Source organism: Oratosquilla oratoria, chromosome 26 (assembly GCF_046742065.1).
Source record: "Oratosquilla oratoria isolate Oo_2021 chromosome 26, ASM4674206v1, whole genome shotgun sequence".
Taxonomy (NCBI): domain Eukaryota; kingdom Metazoa; phylum Arthropoda; class Malacostraca; order Stomatopoda; family Squillidae; genus Oratosquilla; species Oratosquilla oratoria.
Window position 1 is genome coordinate 11,945,699 of NC_134802.1, and position 7,124 is coordinate 11,952,822.

At 41.6% G+C, this 7,124-nt stretch overlaps 1 pseudogene; it reads left to right on the forward strand.

The window, feature by feature from the left end:
* Positions 1 to 6,204: 6,204 nt before the first annotated feature.
* LOC143039267 (ATP-binding cassette sub-family F member 1 pseudogene) overlaps positions 6,205 to 7,124 on the forward strand; it is a 3,258-nt pseudogene continuing 2,338 nt past the window's right edge.

Consider the following 7,124-nt stretch of genomic DNA (forward strand, 5'->3'; position numbering starts at 1 on the left):
ATCCACTGGGTATGGTAGGACTTCCCACTAATGACGGTTTCAAAATGAAATCTCGCCCTGGGAATGGCGGGAATCACGGGAATACAAAATATATATAAAAAAAATCACATGCTCAAAAATTACAGGTAGCCTGTACGCTGCAACAAACCAACTGCGTGGGTAATATTGCCAGCGAAGCGGCAACAGGGTAAATAGGTTCACATATACCTTGAGACACGTCCTTCGGCTGTCATATTATAATAAATTATGTTTGTTAGATACAACGGGAAGGCGTTCGTTTCGAACACAAGAACAACGTGAAAATATTTGTTGTACACATATCAAATATGTGTCAGCGACACATTTCGCCAGTTTCAGTGGTGCCGTGTATGCCAGGAATAACTTTCTTTGCTTCGAAGTTTCCATGATCAGTTAATTGAGGCGTATCAGGCAGAATCGTTTTCGCAGAGCTGCGCAACGTACGACGACACTTGATCCACCTCCGCACCTTTCCCGCCACCGCCATCGAAACATCGGAGCATGGCAAACTCGAAGGTTCTGGCCTGTTACTTATCAAGGTTTAACGTTAAATATTCGATATCTGGAAAATAGTTACGTGTTGTTCTTTATACAGGATGTGCAGTGATCCTTAGGAAACCTTCTGGTTTGTACTCGGCCCGGATTCAAGGTAAGGATAACTACTATATCCATGTGTTCGTAAAATTTTCACTCGAACTCTCTGGGCCCATAGTAGCACAACAGGCGGGGGGAAGGTGGTGTAATCCATGGTCTCTCTTGTTTTTAACAAATGCATTGCCTTGACAGTTGATAATAGACTTAAGAGTCATGGCTTACGATAATAAACTCTTCATTTTCAACGTTGCTAGAGAAGTAACAATGCGAATAATTGGTGAAAAGGTGCCGAGAACAGTGACTGCCCTCTGAGGCTGGTGAGCCAGCAGCGAGTTTAGAAGGCATCCAGACGTTGGCGCCTTGGTGGGTGGATGGGTGGGTTTCTGCATTGCCTGAATGTTGCTGCCGGAAAGGAAACCCAAAGTGTCATACATTTAGATTGCATGATTGTATATTTTGAAATGGTAATATGTAGGAATGTGATAAATTCGGATTTAATGTGCCCGGCATCGTTGTGGAGGAGTGTATTTTTCCCGCCTAATTTCCAACTGACGACGTAGTTCCCTAATTTGAATCTAGGAAGAGCTGTTTTAATCAATAACTAGCTCGAGCTGAGATAGTGTCGATATGGAAAGGCGGTTCTAGCATATATTAGTGTTTTCAAGGTTATCCTCAGATTTTCATAGAAAAACCAACTGTAATTCGTGTTTAGCTGCTTACACGATTCAGTTAGATATCTGTCAGTGCAGATGAAGTGTGATCATAACAAGTATGAACATACTACTCAGGGTAAATGATATATGAACAACAACTACAGTATACAACAACTACACTATTCCTGCTTCCAAATACCCATACAAACAATTGGCCCACATACCCACAAACACCAAAATCACGCCAACGCAAGGCGTCACTGGCCCATTTTGAAGTTGGGGATGGCTGTGCGGTGTGTCACACAATATTTATAAATCGGTTTGTACAAGGTTTGGGGTCTCTTTCAAGAGAATAGATGTCAACCATAAGAACAACGGGTGATCCCAGACCATGGTGGTAAATCACACACCAGCATACACCAACCAACATGCATCATCACCCTTCCAACTACACATATCGGCATCCATCCACCAAAACACACACACACACACACACACACACACACACACACACACACACACACACACACACACACACACACACACACACACACACACACACACACACACACACACTCTCTCTCTCTCTCTCTCTCTCTCTCTCTCTCTCTCTCTCTCTCTCTCTCTCTCTCACGAGTCGAACCCGTGATCCAAAGACCAATGGTGAATCACACGACTCAATGGCGCAGTGGTTAGAGTTCCCGGATACCACTACGGTAGCCCGGGTTCGAATCCCGGCCTGGGCTGAAATGATTTCAGTATCGCTGCGCTATTATTTATTAATTAATTAATTTATTTATATATTTATTTATTTTCTTAATTAGGAATGTGCCCCTTTGGGGTTACAGAGAGAAGGATGCTTAGTCCCATCCCCGTCCTATTTTTTGTCGCCTCGTAAAACTCAAGTGGGAACTTGGTGGCAGCATTCTTTTCCCCCCACCAGGCGAAAAAAGGAAATGAATATTCAGAGAAATGATACAGGGGTGGGGGGGGGACAGCATAACGGAGGGACAGTAGCAGTATAATAAAAGTATAATTATTTCTCTGAACAGAGATTTCCTCTATCACAGACAAAATGATGTGTGACTCTGGTCCGTAGGGGCGCCCCATATAGACCTTAAAGTATCAGCTGCATGCTACTTAGCCGCAATATTGTACAGCTATTACCCCCAAGGGGATTTCTCCCCGTTTTCTCCTTTTCTATATGAGGGGACTGAGAGGGGGGCTCCCGATTTAATGAAGCGGTCTTGCTGTGGATGTGCTGTGTCTTGCGACACTGCTTCTGACCCAGGGCAGTGGACAAGAGGCAGGGATGACCCGTCATCCAGGAGATGCCAAGATAAGAGGGAGGGAAGAGGGTGGGGAGTGGAGTATGTTGGGGATACAATGGGTAGAGTGTTTTTTTTTTTTTTTTTTTTTTTTTTTTTTTTGCTACCTCCCTTGTAAGGAGGGCTTTGGTATATGTATGTATCGCTTCGCTGCGAGTCGTTACTCCAACTCTCTTGGGCGGGGAGTTGGGTGTGCGTGTGTGTGTGTGTGTAAGGTCACAGCATTACCCATAGATCGGTCATATATGAGCTCTGAGCTCTCTTCCGGGAGGGAAATAGCTGTCGATCACGAGTCCAACACGTGATCCAAGACCATGGTGAATCACACACACGCGCGCGCGCGCGCTCACACACACACACACACACACACACACACACACACACACACACACACACACACGCATACACACGCGCGCGCACACACACACACATTAACACACACACACACGCACACACACGCACACACACACACACACACACACACACACACACACACACACACACACACACACACACACACACACACACACACACACACACACACACAAAGGCACCTCTTTCTCTTCATTCTTAGAATGATGGTAGGTTCAGTACATTTAATCTCTTCGTTTTATTTGCAAGACTGGAAACCAGTTCTGGTTACTATTTGTATTTTAAAATTAGTATGAATGAGAGAACACAATGATAATTGGTTATCAGCCTTGTAGATAAAATGTGTGATGAGAGAAGGACGTCAATCTGTTTCAGATTTTTTTTTTTTCCTAATTGAGCTAGGAATCTGATTTTTTTTCCGGAAGTTTTGTTCATCATTGTAGTCATTCTGATAAAGTGCAAAAATAATCAATATTCAAGCAGCTAGTAGTACCCAGCTGTTTGGGCTTATGCTTTGGCATTTTTTAAAGGAAGGGTTGGGCATACTAAACGTGAAGTTCGGTGGTTATTTTTTGCTCTACTGGTATATTTACCCAGCTGATTTTTTAAACTGTTTATAACATAAACCCTTCTAGAAATTCTAATATTCATAATAAACGATATTCAGAATGTAGGACAGTATGTCAGCTTTCAAATGAAAATAGAATCATACAAATAGGCCATAAATTGTGAGAGTATATATTTAAATGATATAGACCATGGACTAAATCTACTGTTTCCAAATTTGCTGATGATACAAAACTATGCGGAATGGCAAATGATCACTTAAACCAATTAGATATTCAAGAAGATTTAGATAAATTACAGCAATGGTCTGAAAAGTGGCTAATGAAATTTAACATAAGTAAATGCAAGGTAATGCACATAGGTAAAAATAACAGTACGATTACAAGTTATTTGGAAATTCGTTAACAAAAGTGAATAGTGAAAAGGATCTCGGCGTGATTATCAGTAACGATCTAAAATCATCCAAACAGTGTATTTCAGCCTCTGAGAAAGCAAGTAAGATTCTAGGACTGATTGCGCGATCTTTTGACTTCAAAAGTCCATCACTCATTAACAAGCTATATAAATCGTTAATTCGTCCATATTTGGAATATGCTGTTTCCGTATGGTCACCGAATCTCATTAAGATTGACAGACTGGAAAAAGTACAACGGCCAGCCACAAAACTGATTCCAAATATAAAAAATAAATCATACGAAAATCGACTAAAACATATGAATATGTTTTCCCTAAAAAGCGTAGACTCAGAGGTGACTTGATACAGGTCTTTAAAATTCTAAAGGGAATTAACAACATCAAAAGTGACAAAATTTTCACACTGAATGAGAATCAAATAAGAAACAATGGTCTCAAACTGTCCGGAAATAGATTCAATTTGGAAGTAGGTAGAAACAACTTCACCAACCGTGTAATTAATGAATGGAATAAACTTCCTGCAGAGGCAGTGCAATGTAGTTCAGTTCGAAGCTTTAAGAATCATTTAGATAAACACCTAAGCAAGATACTGTAATGATTATAATTTATTTTATATTATTTGTTTTTGTTTTGTTTCATTTGTCTATTTGATTTTCATTTATTATTAGTTATATGTTAATTTATTATTATTTACTATTTACCTGTTTGTTTATCATTTAACCATACCTATGCATTTATTTATTTATTTTATTTGTTATTTACATTATTATAGTTTTTATTTATTCATTTATTATTATTATGATTTTTTTTTTCGCATCCGACATAGATATGGACCAAAGGGTCTCCTGTCGGCATGCTCCGCCTTTGTAATCCTTTGAGTAGTAGTACTTTGAATGACATTACCTTAGGAGAAAAAAAGAAAAAAAAAAGGCTTCAAAGTTTACTTTGAGGTTTTTACATTCTAGACATCAATGTAATGGGTGTAATTGGTGGTGGAGATTTGTAACCCTTTACCGATACAGAGACCTCACTTCTGGGGTTATCTGGAAATTGTATCTGACACTAGCAAGGACTTTATTCTCCCAGTGACAGGCATCTTCCTTGTTCAGGTACTGCTCCTAGCCAAGATCATCAGCAGCCTAGAAGTCTCCTGCAGCATAACGGGACTCAGGATTCTTCAACTGTTCTTTTTCTGGGTTTTTGATAGACGTACTTGTTTTCATTCTTCATCCATCTTCTTCGGGTAGCGAAGTACTCTGGCGTTCTCAATACCAAGTTCTGTACCCAATATTTTTATTGAGTACAGCCTGGGCAACAGCAAAGTCCAAAGTAACCTTGCCCTGGGTCTTGAGTTTTGGGCTTCCAGATTCGTGAGTGAATAGACTCGTTAGGGTTCTGGGTCTTGCCCTGCGAACATCTTCCTAGGAGGCTTTCTTCTGTCAGTCTTAAGGGCCATATCTATTTCAACATTGATTCTGACCTTCATATTGTTGTGGGAGGGATAGGCTTCAGTGTTGGTGCTTTACCTCCATGAAATGAACGTGTTTCCTTTGCTGCTACCTCTGCTTCTTTCTTTTTTCTGTTTTTCCTTTTCTCTCTTGTCTTGTGTAGCTGTAGGTAATATCACTGGTGTGAGCAGGGGTGTAGCAGTAACAGTTGATGGGCCGGGAGTGACAGCATTAGCTCTCTCCTCTTCACGCTTCCTCTCTTCCTTATGACTAGTTTTCTCCCCTCTCTATTGCAGCCCTCGTCTGTTTTGATGGTCTAGGCATTTCGAACATTTGGTGCACAGAAAATGTCAACATAGCCAGTTGGACCACATGTGGGCTCACGTTGTACCAGGAACCGATGCTCTCTCCCTCGTCCCCCCCCCCTCTCTCTCACACACACATAGCAGAGTTACTGTGAAATACATTATCTAAAAGGACAAAATGAAAAAGAGAGCAAAGCCGTAGTCAAAATATTAACAAGCTAGACATGTGTAGTAATGTGTTCCAGTGCCAGAGTTGCAAGCATGCGATATATTTATATATTAAAACTACAAGTGAATTAAAAACTAATGAGGGAGAGGAAGAAAGTACTCCAACAGTGAGTTCTTTTCCTGTATATTACAATTAAGTTGGTACACACACACACACACACACACACACACACACACACACACACACACACACACACACACACACACACACACACACACACACATTTACGGGACACCACGAGCATAGCTCCCCTTCCCGTAAAATACAACTAGGTAAATACACACACCAGAAGCTCCACCACCAGCACCACAGGTAGTTCAGGAATCTGAGGAGGAGGAAGAAGAAGAAGAGGAAACAGAAGAGGAGAGGATAAAGAGATTGAAACGAGAAGAAAGGAAAGCCATGCAAAAGCTTAGCCACAAGGAAAGAAAGAAACTTAAAAAAGAAAAGGAATATGCAGAGCATATGGAGGCAATGCTCAAGAAAGGTGGCCATGGGTCTTCATCTATTGATGAAAACTTTACTGTGTCCCAGAAAGAAAAATCTGCAAAGCAGCAAGACCAGCTTGAAAATGCAGTAGACATTAAGATTGAAAACTTCAGTATTTCTGCAAAAGGTTAAGCATTGTTCAGCAATGCTTCCCTACTTATTGCACAAGGGCGCAGATATGGATTGGTAGGCCCCGATGGGCATGGAAAGACCACCCTACTCCCTCACATCCAGAATCGTGCTCTTAATATTCCCCCAAACATAGATTTGCTCTACTGTGAACAGGAAGTGGTTGCTGATGACACCGCAGCCATCGATGTTGTCCTGCAGGCAGACAAGAAACGAGCAGAGCTCATCAATGAGAGGGATGAATTAGAAGCTAACATGAAGGAGAAGAACAAGACTGTAGATATGGAGCGTTTACAAGAAGTTTATGAAGAACTGAAAGCCATACATACATATACCAAAGGCTTTTTCCCCCTACATGGGGGGTAGCCAAAAAGAAAAAGGCATAGAAACCACTCCCACCCATTCCATTTCCTATATATTCCACTCCCCTCCTCCCTCCCTCTTATCTTGGCACCTCCTGGATGACGGGTCATCCCTGCATCCTGTCCACTGCCCTGGGTCAAGAGCAGTGTCGCAAGACACAGCACATCCACAGCAAGGCCGCTTCATAAATTCGGCGACCCCCCCCTCTCCGTCCC